Source organism: Mesocricetus auratus, unplaced genomic scaffold, assembly GCF_017639785.1.
Source record: "Mesocricetus auratus isolate SY011 unplaced genomic scaffold, BCM_Maur_2.0 Super-Scaffold_100027, whole genome shotgun sequence".
NCBI lineage: Eukaryota > Metazoa > Chordata > Mammalia > Rodentia > Cricetidae > Mesocricetus > Mesocricetus auratus.
In genome coordinates, this window is record NW_024429208.1 from 13192660 (window position 1) to 13207947 (window position 15288).

At 37.9% G+C, this 15288-nt stretch overlaps 1 long non-coding RNA gene across 2 annotated transcripts in view; it reads left to right on the plus strand.

Moving 5' to 3' along the window:
- The first annotated feature begins 2467 nt into the window (after positions 1–2467).
- The window catches only part of LOC121134215, a 44056-nt gene continuing 31235 nt past the window's right edge, over positions 2468–15288 (plus strand). For both annotated transcript variants that reach the window (XR_005871260.1, XR_005871259.1), the window contains exons 1-2: positions 2468–2698; positions 14191–14247. This is a non-coding gene — a long non-coding RNA (uncharacterized LOC121134215). The remainder of the gene's footprint in view (positions 2699–14190; positions 14248–15288) is intronic.

The window sequence follows — 15288 nt, forward strand, 5'->3', positions numbered from 1 at the left end:
GTGTTAGCTGTGTGGGGTTCAATACCTTCTCTAGGGTTAGAGGTAAGAAAGACATTCCTCCTTCTGTACCTGTAAGGGTAAAGCAAGCATGCCTTTCTCAGCTGTCACAGTGAGTCAAACAGGCAGCACCGTCATTACTGATACAATGCTGTTCCAACCTGGCACTATCTGCAGACACTCAGGGCCTTAGTTTAGGCAAAAATTCAATATAATCTCTTTGGTAAGATTCAGATTGTTTGTTCCCAGAGCTTATCAGGTCTGTCTTTCATTTTACCCATATATGGATATAATGGTCTTTCCTCAGAACTGTTTAAAAGATATTAGTCATGGAACCTCATATTTATACTTTCCAGGCACCAAAAGAGGAGATCACGAAACATTAACAAGAATCAAAATTGGATTAAAGAGAAAACTCAACTAGTACCGTGCTTGGTTTGTGAATATGAGGACTCTTGATACCCTGAAACTGAAGTTAAATAAAGAAGAGACAGGCATGATGACACAGGTTTATCATGCCAGAGTTGGGGAGACAGAAGCAAGCAGATCTCAGAAGATTGATAGGATGGCTCAAGATACAAAGGCACTTGCTGTGCAAGCCTGGTGACCTGAGTTCTGTTCTCCAAACAGAGAAGGTGCAAGGATAGAATGGACTCCACAGAGTTTTCTTTCTAACTTCCACAAAACTGAATGGTTTCATGAGCACATGCGCGTGCGCGCGGGCGCGCGCACACACACACACACACACACCACAAATAATAAGAAAATGTTGATAAAAAAAAATAACAGGTCCTTTACATATCTGCTATTACTATTAGCTTGATGATTTTGTAGGACTCCTAACAGTGGGAGCAGGTGTTTTTCTAACTTTTGCCTGTTCTTGGGACTCTTTCCTCCCACTGGATTGCCTTGTTCAGCCTTGATATGAGGGCTTTTGCCTAATTTTTTTGTATCTTGTTTTATCCTGTTCAACTGTTATCTCTTCAAGGCCTACTCTATTTTGAAGATGATATGGCATGGGAGTGGATCGTAGGAAGAGGGGTGATAGGTGACACTGGGGGAATTGGGAGCAAGGGAAACTGTCCTCAGAATGTCTTGTATGAGAGAAGAATCTATTTTCAATTTGAAATTTAAGTAAATAACTATTTATATGTCCAAATGTGACATCTCATCATATTCTTAAGTAGTTACTGTTATACAGTTCTCATAGATCAGTGTGCAGAGACTGTCTGTTTTACTACTTTCCAGTTGTTTCCAGGGAGTTTCCTTTATTTCTCTGGTTAAAAAAAAGACAACTGGCCAGGCATTGGTGGCACAAGCCTTTAATCCCAGCACTCGGGAGGCAGAGGCAGGCTGATCTCTTGTGAGTTCGAGGTCAGCCTGATCTACAGAGCGAGTTCCAGGACAGCCTCCAAAACAATACGGAGAAACCCTGTTTCAAAAAAAAAAGACAACTGTATTTTTCAGACACAAGAGATTAACTGAGTAGATATTTGTCTTGGGTACAGTTTCTATGACTGTAACAAAACACCATGACCAAAAAGCAAATTGGAAAGGTTTTATTTGTCTTACACTTTCATATATCTGTTCATTACTGAAGGATGTCAAGACAGGAACCAAACAGAGCAGGATCCTGGAGACAGGAGCTGATGGAGAGGCCATGGAGGAGTGCTGCTTACTGGCTTTCTTCACATGACTTATTCACCTTGTTTTATTATAGAACCCTGGACTGCCAGTCCACAGATGGCACCACGCACCATGGGCTAGGCCCTCCCTCATTGATCACTAATTTCAAAAATGACTTACAGTAGGATCTCATGGAGGCATTTCTTCAACTGAGGCTCACTCCTCTATAATGACTATACCTTGTGTCAGGTTAACACACAAAACCAGCCAGTACAATATCTATACCTCTTTACAACTTTCTACAGCCATGAGAAGAAAGGCAGAAAAATGATAAAACTTAACCTAGAAGAATACATGAATAAACAATGTCTTGATATACATCAGGTGTTCTACGAGAAGACTGTGGTAACCAACCAATATATAAGTACTCAGCCTCTAGTCCATTCTTCTCCGGGAGGCTGTTCTAAAAGCCAAAGTACTTGATTTGGACACACTTTGTTGTTTTGTCTTGTCTTAGTTAGGTTTTTATTTGCTGAGAAGAGACATCATGACCACAGCAACTTTTATGAAGAAAACATTTAATTGGGGTGTCTCGCTTACAGTTACAGAGGTTCAGTCCATCATCATGATGGGAAACATGGTGGCATGCAGACAGATGTGCTAGAGCTGAGAGTGCTACATCTTTCAGGCAACAGGAAGTGAACTGGCAGTCACACTGAGGGAAGCCTGAGCAAAAGAGACCTCAAAGCCTGCCCCACTGTGACACACTTGCTACAACACGGCCACACCTTCTAATAGTGCCACTCCCTTTGGGAGCCATTTTCTTTCAAACACATCTTGACTGCAACCTACTGTATATAAGAAATGCAAATGGACCACAGCTACATGCAGTGATAGGCCATTATGACAGTGACAAAAATGGAAGCTATGAATTGACTCAACAATAGAAACATCTACTCACCCTGGCTGATCGGACTACAACTGCTGCTGGGTGCTAGGCCTGTCAACACCAGAGACCAACACTGAGTCCTTGATATGGCAAAATTTCCAGGGGTGACCAGCCAGTGACCTGGTGGTAGGTTAAGTACTCGGACCACTTCCTTCTTGAAAAGGGAAATACTTGTCCCTAATGGAGTAGATATTTAGTCTGGTTATGAATTTACTGTTTTGTATCAATGCTTTTACCAAAACTGCCATCCATGGACTTATAGAATGCTTTATTCATTGTCACTCTGTCATTGTATAACTCCATGTAGTATTTTTTCTGAATAAGGAACTTACTTCAAAGCCAGTGGGCTCAGACTTATGGAATTCACTGGTCTCTCCATATCCCAACCATCTTAAAGCAGCTGGCTTGAAAGGTAGAATGACCTTTTGATGACACAGTTACAATGGCAATAGGTGGCACTGGACTGGCTAGGCCAGTGTACTCCCTTCTGGCTTTGAATCAGCAACCAGTATGGTACTTTTTCTTCTATAGCCAAGATTCATGGGTCCAGGAATCAAGGGGTGAAAATGGGGATGGTTCTACTAACTATAACCCCAGGAAATATTTTTTGTTTCCTGTTTCTGAACCTTAATCTATTCCTGACATTAAGTTCTGCTGGCCTAGAAATGTTGGTTCCTGATAGGAGAATGCTTCTCCCAGGACACACACAAAAATTTCATTGAACTGGAAACTCAGAATTACCCCCTGGCCGCTTTGGGTTTCTGATGTCCTTAAGCCAACAGGCTAAAAAAGGAATAACAGTATTAGAGTTGATTAATCCATACTACCAGGGGAAAATTGGATTTTGCTTCTCCACAATAGATAAGGAAGATTATGTCTGGATTGCAGGAAATCGTTTATGGGTGTCACTTGCTATTACTATGTTCTGTGATTAAAGTCAATGGGAACTACAACAACCTAATCCAGGCAGGATGACAAAGGGCCCAGACTCTTCAGAGATGAGTATGTGGGTCATTCTTCCAGGAAAAGAGCCAATACCTGCTGAAGTGCATGCTGAGGCTGAAGGATATACAGAAGTTAGTAGAAAAAGGTAACTATAAATACCAGCTAAGGTCATGTGACCAGTTGCAGAAACAAGGGTTATAATTTACATGAATGTTTCTGTGCCATATTAAGAATAGACATTCAATACATACATATATATTAAGCAGATACTCTTTGCTCTACTTATCATGTAATGTAGCAACAACTGAGAAACTGTCAGTGAATATTATCATTTTTAAGTTATGAGACACTGAAAGACTAAGGATTCCTCAAGGGACATTACTGCCTACTCTGAAATACCTAATGTTTTTTGCAGTTGCTCATGGAGTTGTTACATCATGCTGGGCAAAATTTTTACCTGATTATTATTTTCATTTGGAAATGAAGCATAATATAAGTGGATGTGATTGTTCATCAAGTTGACAAATGGTGGACTTACAATGGCTAATATTGGTTGTCAACTTGATGACTACATCTGGAATGAATGACAACCTAACTGACTGGACATGCCTGTGAGTGATTTTTTGACCTGATTATTTAAAGTTGAAAAACTAAATCTGAGCCACACCTAATGGCAGCCCAAATCAAATGACAGAAGAAATCTTGTTGCCTTTGTCTACATTGGCTTCAATCTACCCGACAAGTTCACGTATCCTGTTCCTGAGATGCTTCTTCACCTGTATTAAAATTAACTTCCTCAGGAACAATGTAAACTGAAGACCAACAGCTCTCCATGAATTTTCTATGACTCCAGCTCCAGATTGGGACTGTTAAGACAATCAATCTCAGGATTGGACAACTACTACTGAATTCTCAACTTTTCCCATGTGAGACTACTCAGACAACATCCTATATAAGCCAATCTAACAAACTCTAGGCAGAAATTAGAAGCAACTAACAGGCAATGAATAAGCACCAGGGTGCTATCATAGAAATGAATTCATTTTCCTCACTGATTGAATGCAACAAAGTGAGGCTCAGTCAGAAATGACCTACAAGTGATTTTCCACTACAAAGACATTGATATCAAATAATGTTAAAATATTCTTAGGTCTACATTTCTGAGTACTAATTATTATGATAAAGAGCAACATATTCAACAAATAATAAGTATGTGCTGAACACTGGATGCATAGGGATATTGTTAGGTAAACATGCTCCCTTCTAAAACCCATTTGTTTTGTGTGAATGTATTGTCAAGGGACCCTATACTTTTTGTAATAAAGAACCAATTCCTACTATTCTTTAAAGCTAATGATCAAAGAAAACTGAAGAGTGTAGCTTATTTCTATAATGAATAGGAGAGGAAAAACAGCTGTACACTCTTCTTCTAATTACAATCATATCAGGAAAACATGCTCATAGACAGCAGAATGAATGATTATGCAGTCTGGTTATTCTAGAAATGTTTCAACTTTAGCACAAACCAGCACACAACAAGCTACAGGTTCAGCCCAAGAAGACAGCTTGAATTTGACCCAGACTGTGAAGGTATACTGCTGATTATTCCAGTAAATTCAGGTTTGGAATGAGAGTTGTTTTGGAACAGGATATTTGGAATTACTATATTTCTTTAATTTACTTTATTGTAATAAACTGTAGTTTTACATCTCTTTGGAAATTTAATGCTGCACATTTTCAAATTTTAGAAATCATTGCACATTTTCAAATTTTAGAAATCATTGCACATTTTCAAATTTTAGAAATCATTGTCATTTGAATGGTAATTATTTGCACAGGATTAGACAGTGTGTTGCCACAATTCTTTTAATGTTGTATGAAATTGGGTTGTATATTTTCATCCCTGTAATTGTTATGCTTTGTTATATTCTTTTCCTTCAAACCTCCAATTTTGGAAAATAACTTACCTATCTATATTCACATCAAAGAATCAACCTTGAATTCATTTGTTATTTTTTAATATTTAAGAAAACTATGTCTGTGGGTATTTTATTGAATGCATGCCTGTGCACTAAATGGGTTCCTTGTAAATGTGGAAGTCAGAAAGGGAAGTTGAATCCCCTGGAACTGGAGATATAGACAATTATGAGCAACATGCAGATGCTAATAATTGAACCCAGGTCCTCCGGAAGAGCATCCAGTGTTCTTAACTGCTGAACCATCTTCCTAGATAGTTTACAATATTTTATTATAATGTAGGCATTGGTTATTTCTTTTGAACTTCAATAACTTGAGGTTTTTTTGAGGAATTTTTTTCCAAATTCAAGATAAAAATTTAAAATTGAGCCGGGCAGTGGTGGCACACGCCTTTAATCCCAGCACTTGGGAGGCAGATCACAGGTGGATCTCTGTGAGTTCGAGACCAAGCCTGGTCTGCCGAGCAATTCCAGGACAGGCTCCAAAACAATACAGAGAAACCCTGTCTCGAAACAAACAAACAAACAAACAAACAAACAAAAAAAGAATTTAAAATTGCTATGGGAAACTTGGGTTACCCTAACATCCTGTATTTCTGATGGTATTTATTTTATTTGAACTGTATTAGTTTGTATTTGTTGAGTTATTAATAAAACACTTTTCCTATATTTTGTAAGCAAAAGGTGGTATCAAATTTGTAGTCAAGTAGAAATGGCTTTAAAGCTGGGCTTGGGCTTGGTCATGAGCCACATCTGTACTTTGAACTTATAAGTCCCAGGAGGAAACACTATGAGAAATAGTCATATTCCTAGGCAAAACGTGGATGTGTACCTGCCACACATCTGTCGTAGTGGTCAGGGTCTTGGGTTATAATCCACACAGGTGGCCCATAGCTGGTTCTTTCTTCAGATGTTCCTCCTTCCCATTGAATTCTATGGTAGAGTTAGTAGGGGAAATATACATGCTGGAGTTGAAAGCACACATCACATTAAATTGGGTACTCTACACTTTCATCTGCTGCACCTAGGAGCTGTGCTCTGTGGCTGTGGTTTTTACTTTTGAGTACACTGTCATCTTTCAATTTCCCATGAGGTCATATGAAGTCATTTGGGACCATGCTTTCTTGGTGGCTTCAACCTTCTGCAGGTTGTTTTCTTCTAGTGACAGTCTGGGAACCCATGTGTCAAGTCAGAGCATAGGAAATGACAGCAAATGAGAAGACTTATTTTATTAAAAAGAAAAATTGCCCCAATCAGTGTTTTTTAATTCCTGATGATTTTGCTTAAACAATTTCTGTGTCAAAGATTTCCTTTAGAAATTATTCAGACTCTGAAAGATCCTTTACTTGTTGCCTAGTCTTCATTTTTTCTCTCAATTTAATGTGCATTCAGCTCAGTAAGCCTAAAACAAACAACTAAATAGAGCAACAGCAACAGTGGGGGTAGAAGGCATAACTTTTGCACACAGATAACCAGTCTCCTACCTTATAGAGCTTTGCTCAGTCAGAGTAGTAAGATCAGAATGAATTATAATGTCTACTTAACTTTCCTTATTTAGAAAACAGGGTCAATACTAATAGTTCCTATCACAGTTTGATGAGATGACCCATGATGCAAATACACTAATTTTCAAAGATATGCACTAGATGTGTTCAGATCCTGCTTTAAAAATCTTGGATATATTTAGTATAAACTTCATTATCTTTATCTCTCTATTCCAATGTTTATCAAGCCATATTAATGGTATTATCTGCCCATCTTTTCCTACATTTTTATAGACTTGGACAAAGTCAGAGAATATTAAAAACTCAAAATATTGATCTTTGACTGAATAAAGTGGGGACAGCTAATTTTCCCATCTCCTGCTTATTTTCTAGTGACTCAAATATTAGAACAGAACCATCGCTTGTTATGAAGTCTGGCTCCTAGTTTTCATACACTTAAAAGAACACATTTATGATTTATTATTATAGAACTATACATAATTAATGGAGTAAGTGTTGTGTAGAGCATGGTAGCTATAACAGGAGAATTGAATTTTTTAAATAATATTTTTTATCCTTTGAATGTCCCATGTATTTATAGAATGCATGTTGCTCATATCTATCTACCATTACCAAACCAAACTCTTGTAGTATCCTCCAATCTTTGTGTGGTTTGGGTACCAAGGTAACTGTAGCTTCGTAAAAAGTCTTTAATATTTTTTAAATCTAGCATTATTATTAACTGAGAATTAAAGAAGATAACAAATTAAAGTTAGCACTTTAAAAACTAATACAAGTAGGGTCGGGGTCTCAACAGTTAAAAGCACTTGCTGCTCAGCAGAGGACCTGGGTAGGGTTCCTATCATCTCTATGGTGGCTCACAACCACATGTAGCTCCAGTTCCAAGGGATCTGATATCATCTTCTGACTTCCCTATGGTTGAGTAATGTTTCAGTTACCATTTTTTGCTTGGTCATGGTAAGTCGGTAGCTTAAAATTTTTCTTCCCCTCTAAAATTGCAAAATTAACTGCTGAGGCTTAACTATAGTTAAGCTATGTAAATGAAGCAGGAGCTCCCTAAATACATATTTCCTTCATACTAAAAGTGATATGTTGAATGACTTGCATTTATTAAGAATGTTTTAGAATGCTTCAGGGCAATAGTGCCAGGCAGCTTTGGAAGAAACCTGCCTCGGCCTTTGTCATTAATCAGTAGTGTGAATGTGACCTCTTTGACATTCAAATATGAGGACTGCCTAGTGAAGAAGATGGAGTTGAGAAACATTTTTCTTAGTTCCAAGAGTATCTAAATGAAAATTAGCCATTTACAGATTCCAGTGTGCTTTTAGAACTCTCATCTTATTTTTTTGTCTTCTTTGGGGACTTGTTGAACTATTCATCTTTCGATGATTAATTGTTGTATTCAGAAATTTGAAGGTACTCTGTAGTAGTCATTTTCTTTGTATTGTGACCAAATACCAGACAAGAAGCAGCTTAAGGATGAAGGGGTTATTGTGGGTGCAGTTTGGGGTTACAGCCCATCATGGCACCATACGTGTGCTTTCTGGACTGTGGGACCAGCTGCACTACTTCCATAGTCAGGATGCAGAGAGGTGAGCACTGTGCCTCAGTTGGACTCTCTTATTTTGGATTCTGAGTCCCCAATCTGTGGAGTAAACGTCACTATGGGTCTTTTCTCTTCAGTACTTTTCCCCCTGGAAGTATCTTAATAGATACACCAAGAGGTGTATTACTATGATGGTTTTAAATCTAATAGCATTGACAATGAAGATCTGCCAGCACATATTCCTCAGGTGAACCACTGAAGACCGTGGCAGGAAATCTTTAAGTTTGTTATGATTCTGGATGACAATGTTGTTGAGTCATCCTGCATTGTCTCCACTCTCCTTTGTAATCACATGTAGTTCATCAGATCTCCAACAGCAATTACTTTTTCTCATTCATCAGCCTTCAGATATATGGCTATGCAGTATTTAAGTGTCGTGATATTTTTATTAGATCTTCCTGATTACATTTGCAAATCTCCTAGTTGTATCAGGCATCCAATTCAAAGGTAGGCTGTAAGTTAAGGGCTAGACTCAAGTTGATTTCAGCAGCAGTCATCAGTTCTCCATTGTCATTCCAGAGGGCTTCATTTTAGCCTAAAGTCAAGTAAGACTTCTAATCCTGTTATCTCCTCCAAAGTATCACTCTGTGTTATTAAAAATAATTCCTACAGAATACTAATATTCCCAGATGAATCTGAGTCTCTTTTCACAATGAGTCAGCTACTCTGAAATTCTTGCTCTTAACTAGTACTCTTTTATGATTCTTACTATGTTTTAAATTTTAATTCTCTTTTCTCTTTGCATACTTGAATTGAGAACTCTGAACAATGCATCTGCTCTCCTCTAGAAACTTCTTGTTCCCTAATTTCTATAAATGAGTTCTATATCATTTTTGGCTATTTGAGCCAAATTCTAATAAGAAGTTCAGTATAACAACCCCCTCTCTGTCTCTGTCTGAGTTAGGGTTATCATTGCTGTGATGAAAACACCATGTCCAAAGAAATGTGGGGAGGAAAGGATTTGTTTGACTTGCACCTCCACATTGCTGTTTGTCATTAAATGACGTTAGCACAGGCACTCAAGCATGGATGCTTACTGGCTTTTCCCTCATGGCTTACTTAGTCTGCTTTCTTAGAGATCCCAGGACCACCTGGCTAGGGATGGCAGCACCATCCACACTGGGCTGCAATGTCCTACACAAAACACTAATTTAGAAAATATCCTACATGCTTGTCTACAATTGTCTTATGGAGACATTCTTCCAATTGAGGCATGTTCCTCCCAGATGAATTTAACTTGTGACAAGTTGACATAAAACTAGCCAACACACACACGACGGGGGGGAGGGAGGGAGGGAGGGAGAGAGAGAGAGAACACAATGTCAAATCTTAAAACAAAGATTTTGATGTGTGCTTTTGACCCTCACTTTACTGAGTAGGAAGTGAAAAGTACTGTTAGTATATATTTTAGAAGTGAACTAAAATCATTTTAGTGTTTGAGAGCATTTTGTATTTTGCAGAGACAGCATCTTTCCCAGATCTACTGGCAAGGAAATAACTCTGAAAGCATTTAGACTGTTCATCGTGTGTCACATTCCTTCACATTTCATTTTAATGCAAATTCTCCTTCAAAGCTAATATTGAAGCACAGTTTCAACAGTTCTTATTCCTCAAATGTAGGGAGTAATTGTACATCCAAGCATTTCTACACTACACTTCCAGCCTTTCTGTAGTGTCTCTACCTCCTGAGTTCTCTGGTTCACCTAGGAAGATCCAATCCTCCTTAGCATCAACCATCCTGCTAGCTGTGCTCGAAGCTCTCATTGCCATCCCTTAACTACTTGTCCTTTGTAAGCTCAATGTCATTGTTCTGTAAGAGTACTCCTCTGGTTGTAAAGGGAATAGACATGCCCATATATGTGTGTTACTAGCATATTCAATTGACCACTATTGCTGATTTATTAAACATTTGTTTTCTAATTTTGATAGCAAATCTAGATACCAACTTAAGTTTCAGAAATTGGTGTGGCAGTATGCTTATAACATAGAAACCACTGAAAACGTGAGAGATGAACAGTCAGTGAAGGGCTTCATAAACCCACTCTACTCTCAAACACGTTGTACTTTTTTTTCTGTTACAATAGTCATAGTGCCTATACCTATTTAATAGAAATAAAAATTACTGCTAAATAAGGATCATGATAACTGAAAGTACCTTGTTAGTCTCTTTTGTCAGAGGTGCTCTGTGTTTTAGTGAAAGGGCTTTTCAAAAAGTACACACAAATCACCGTTAAAATATATGCATGCTTTGTTATAGCTGATCAAAAAACACATAAGAAGAGAGACACAAGTAAATCTTTCACAATATTAGGGCCATCTGCTGAAATCCAAGAGTGAGCTCCTGATTCAAGAGGAAAATTTTCTTTTGAGTTACACAAACATCATTAAAATGCCAGATACAAAGCAGAAAAAGGTAATCCACTTGTGTTAGTGTGCGTGTATTTCTATAGCTTATATCATAACATATTTCTCATTTTTATAGGTTCATTTTCTAAAGATACTGTTGATTATGATGTTTATTTTTAGTCACTTTATGCCTCCATTTCAGTTTTTTAAATGGATCCATTCTAAAAGTCATAGTATTTAAGTGTGAGAAAGTTCAAAACCTATGAATACCATAGTTGTATATACACCTATAGAAGATATGCAATGTGCCTATCCTGTCAACCTCTTAAAATAAAATTTTATATCTATTCAAAGTGAAAATGTGCATATGTGTACACAGTATATAACTTCAGATGTGGTTTGATTGTGAATTGTCCCTCATAGTCTCCTCTGTTTGAACACTTGGTTTCCAAGTGATGAAGAAATTTTGGAAGGTTGTAGAACATTTGGGTGATTGTGCCTGTCAATTATGACAGGTTTTGGTCATAAGTTTCTTGAAAATCTTCCATTTGAAAGTCCATGACAAATGTCTCCTTGAATTTTGGTTGACTATGATTTACTTTTTAACCTGTAGAACCCTACAGGAGAGACAATAGATATATCTGTCAGAGAGGTTCATCATCTCTTACTGTCTTTGTAGGAACAGTGATGCTTGTGGCTGCACATGGTCATGAAAGAAGTTTATCTAAGTGAAATCCACCAAATTTGTAGAAACAAATCTGTGTAGTTGTGCCAAATTCTGGTTCTGTGCTCAAAACCTCCTGTATTTGAGTCCTCCTAGGTCTGGTGTCAGGTATAGTAACACACATGTGTTAACAGGCTTCAGACTTCAAGCCATCATCACATTGGCAGGTTTCAAACCTACCCAGAAGAACCTTGCAACACAGAGAAAGAGCCTCTGTTTCTCTTTTCAAATTCTAACCTCCTGATTCTGAGCAAATGTGTTCTGATTTTATACAGCACATTTTGGGATGGTTCCTTGCTCATAAATTATGATGAGAATAGCAATACACTTTAATATACTTACATCTCTGAAGTACTGGTTTTGGCTAATCTTGAATAATCAGCCAAGGGATTGAGGACACAAAAGAGTTTGAGGTCATGCTTATGCTTGGAGATACATTTTTATGACATTGGAGTTTGGAAAAATATTCTTCCAGTATGTAAGAAACAAGTCACCAAAGTCAGAAGGCACTTTGAAACCAAAACCCAAAATGAGTAGATCCAGGATGGATAGAGTGAAGTTTATCCAAGACTTCAGAACAGAAGATTATATTTTGTAGGAAGGTCTTGAACCCCAAAGCAGAAAAAGGGGCTTATAAACTAATCTGTGCAAAGAGGCTTGAAGGTCATAAGAATGTAGCAAAATATCCGTTTAGAAATAGTAGGTATGCCAGGCATTGGTGGCGCACTCCTTTAATCCCAGCACTCGGGAGGCAGAGGCAGGCAGATCTCTGTGAGTTCAAGGCCAGCCTGGTCTACAGAGCAAGATCCAGGACAGCCTCCAAAACAATACAGAGAAATCCTGTCTCGAAACTCCCCCCCCAAAAAAACCAGATATAGTAGGTCTATTGGCATCACGATGTGCCCAGTTATCTTAGGAACTTTGTCCTTTATGGTTTGGGATGTCTGTCAAGATCATTTGGCAGGCTGGATGGCATGGTGTCATGCTCTCTATCTCTGCATGACTAAAAGTAATCCAACTCACCAGGAGCCCAACTGTATTCTTTTCTTTTATCTTCTGTTCTGTCATATTGTTCTTTTCTTTTCTATTTATTCTTGTCTCATATAATAAATCTGAACCTCAGCAAGCACACCTGAGTGAATCTTCATGCATCATAATCATCCCTTTCACTAGTGAACACACCTAACCTGACTTTAACTTTACATAATACATACCTGTACTAAAATACCACATAAAAATAATTTATATGTATAGTTTTTTGACCTCATAGTTCAGTTAAAATAAATGTAGTAAAAGTTAGATAATGGACACTATTGAGCTAAATACATTAATATTACTTTTACATACAGAAATCTTGATTGATGACTTTTTGGAAACATTTTATTCATGCATATTATATTATCTGATATTTAAATGACATGAAAAGGCATGCAGAAAATGGGAATTTGCTGAGGATATGGACATGTAACTGGAATCCTAGCAAATGGAAATCTGTGGCAGATAGATCTCGATTTTAAGGACAGCCTTGTCTGCATATTAATATCTTGTTAGAAAGAAATGCAGCGGGAGTGAAGAAAGCAGAGAAGGGAGAGGGAGAGAGAGAAGATGGAGAGGAAAAGGAAAAAGACAGAAACAGAGATTGATTTATTGACTATTCAGTTATCCAAACAAACCTCTGGTATCTCCTACGATTAAGCAGCTGTCATTGAGTAACATACACTCAGTTAACAGTGGAGTGAACTGCACAAATGTTCTTTAAAAGTGCAGCAATCTGAAGGCACTGAAGGCACACAGAGCTGATGGAAAGGGGCAGAGAGCTGAGACTGCAGGAGGGACTTGCCCAGGAGTTTATTCTTTCTGCTTGAAGACAATGGCACACTTGGTAGTGGGTGGGAGCAGTGGGTAACCATATATCCAAGAATCAAAACAAAAACAAAAACCTCTTTGCAGCCTTTCTAGCTGTCAGGGATCAGAAAATGGAGAACTGGGCATTGAGAGTCAATGCAAACTGACAAAAAGACTATTATGTGCAGGCATTAATGTCTTAAACTTTGGAAGTTAGAGATGGGTGATGAGTACTATGTCTGATATATACACTAATCAATAAGTAGTGGTAGTTATTAATATATTGTAGGTTCTGTTTATCACAAAATATCAGCCAGTCAACTGTCAACACTGAAGAGCATTAAGTATGGATATAAATCTTTACAATGGGATAAGATGTAATCTATATTTCCAAATGTTATTGTAATTTACAATAGAGACTATAATCTCTAGTTCCATAGCTTGGACAGTACTAGGGTGTGTGAGTGCTCTTACTGATACTGCCAGGATAGGGAATTTTCCAGTCTTCAGAAACCAGCCGATCCATAACCACCTGCCAGTCATGGCTCTTCCTGATTTCTGTAGTTACCAACACTCTGGGCTTGTATTACAATTTATTATATAGCTCTTGTTTCTTTTATTTTGTGCCTTCCCTTTTCAACTATTTTAAAATTATTTTTATTTATTTATAGGTGTGACCATCTGAGTGTATTACACCTTGTGTGTGTACCTGTTCAAGCCATAAGAAGGTGTGTGGTCTCTCAGGACCTGAAGTTAGGTAGCTGTGAGCTGTCATGGGGTTGGTAGGAACTGAACTCTGGTCCTCTGAAAGAGTACAAAGCGCTGCTTAGCACATAGCCATCTGTCCAGCCCTCCTTCGACCATTGTCCTTAATCCCTGTATGTGAAAGAACCCAAGGTCTTTATTCTATGAATGTTTTACAAAGGCATAGTCCCTGCATACCCTAAACAAAAGAAGCTGAAATCATAATCCTGGAAAACTTATTATTTTTCTTTTATCAGGGTATGTCTAATATCTGATGACCCCTCATTTATTTATTTTTGATAGTGGCTGTTGATTTTCATTGTCTAGATTAATTTTTCTTTTGAGTTTGCTGAGTAATGTCACATTAACTGTATAAGACATAGCTGGGCAATACATGTGTTAGCTTGAAAGTCTGTTTCAAGTCTAGAAAAAAAAGGTGAGGATGCAACCATTAATCCCAGAAGCCCAAGAAAGCATACATTACTAGAAGTGGTGGTATAGTAATCAGAGAATAAGGAAGAGATTGCAACACTGTCTTAGTTAAGGTTTTTATTGCTGTGAAGAGACTCCATGAGCATGGCAGCTCTTATAAAGCTGGCTTGCTTACCGTTTGAGAGGTTTAGTCCATTGTCTTCATAAAGGGAACATGGCAGCTTGCCGGCATATGTCATGCAGGCAACAAGAAATCAGATGAGACACTGGGCAGTATCCTGAGCATAGGAAACCTGAAAACATGCCCCCGCAGTGACACACTTCCTCTAACAAGGCCATACCAACTCCAACAAAGCCACACCTCCTAATAGTGCCATTCCCTATGAGATTATGGGGGCTAATTACATTCAACTATTTATATTGAATTTCAGATTTTGTCAAATTGAAAATCTGATGTGGAAGTAAAACTCAGAAAGAAAGATGCTAGGCTGAAATACCAGAAATATTGTGCCAGGGCTATCTTCTGCAATAAACACTGGTGCACTAATATGTTTCTATGTTATCAATTCATAAAATAGTTACTGCTATGAATT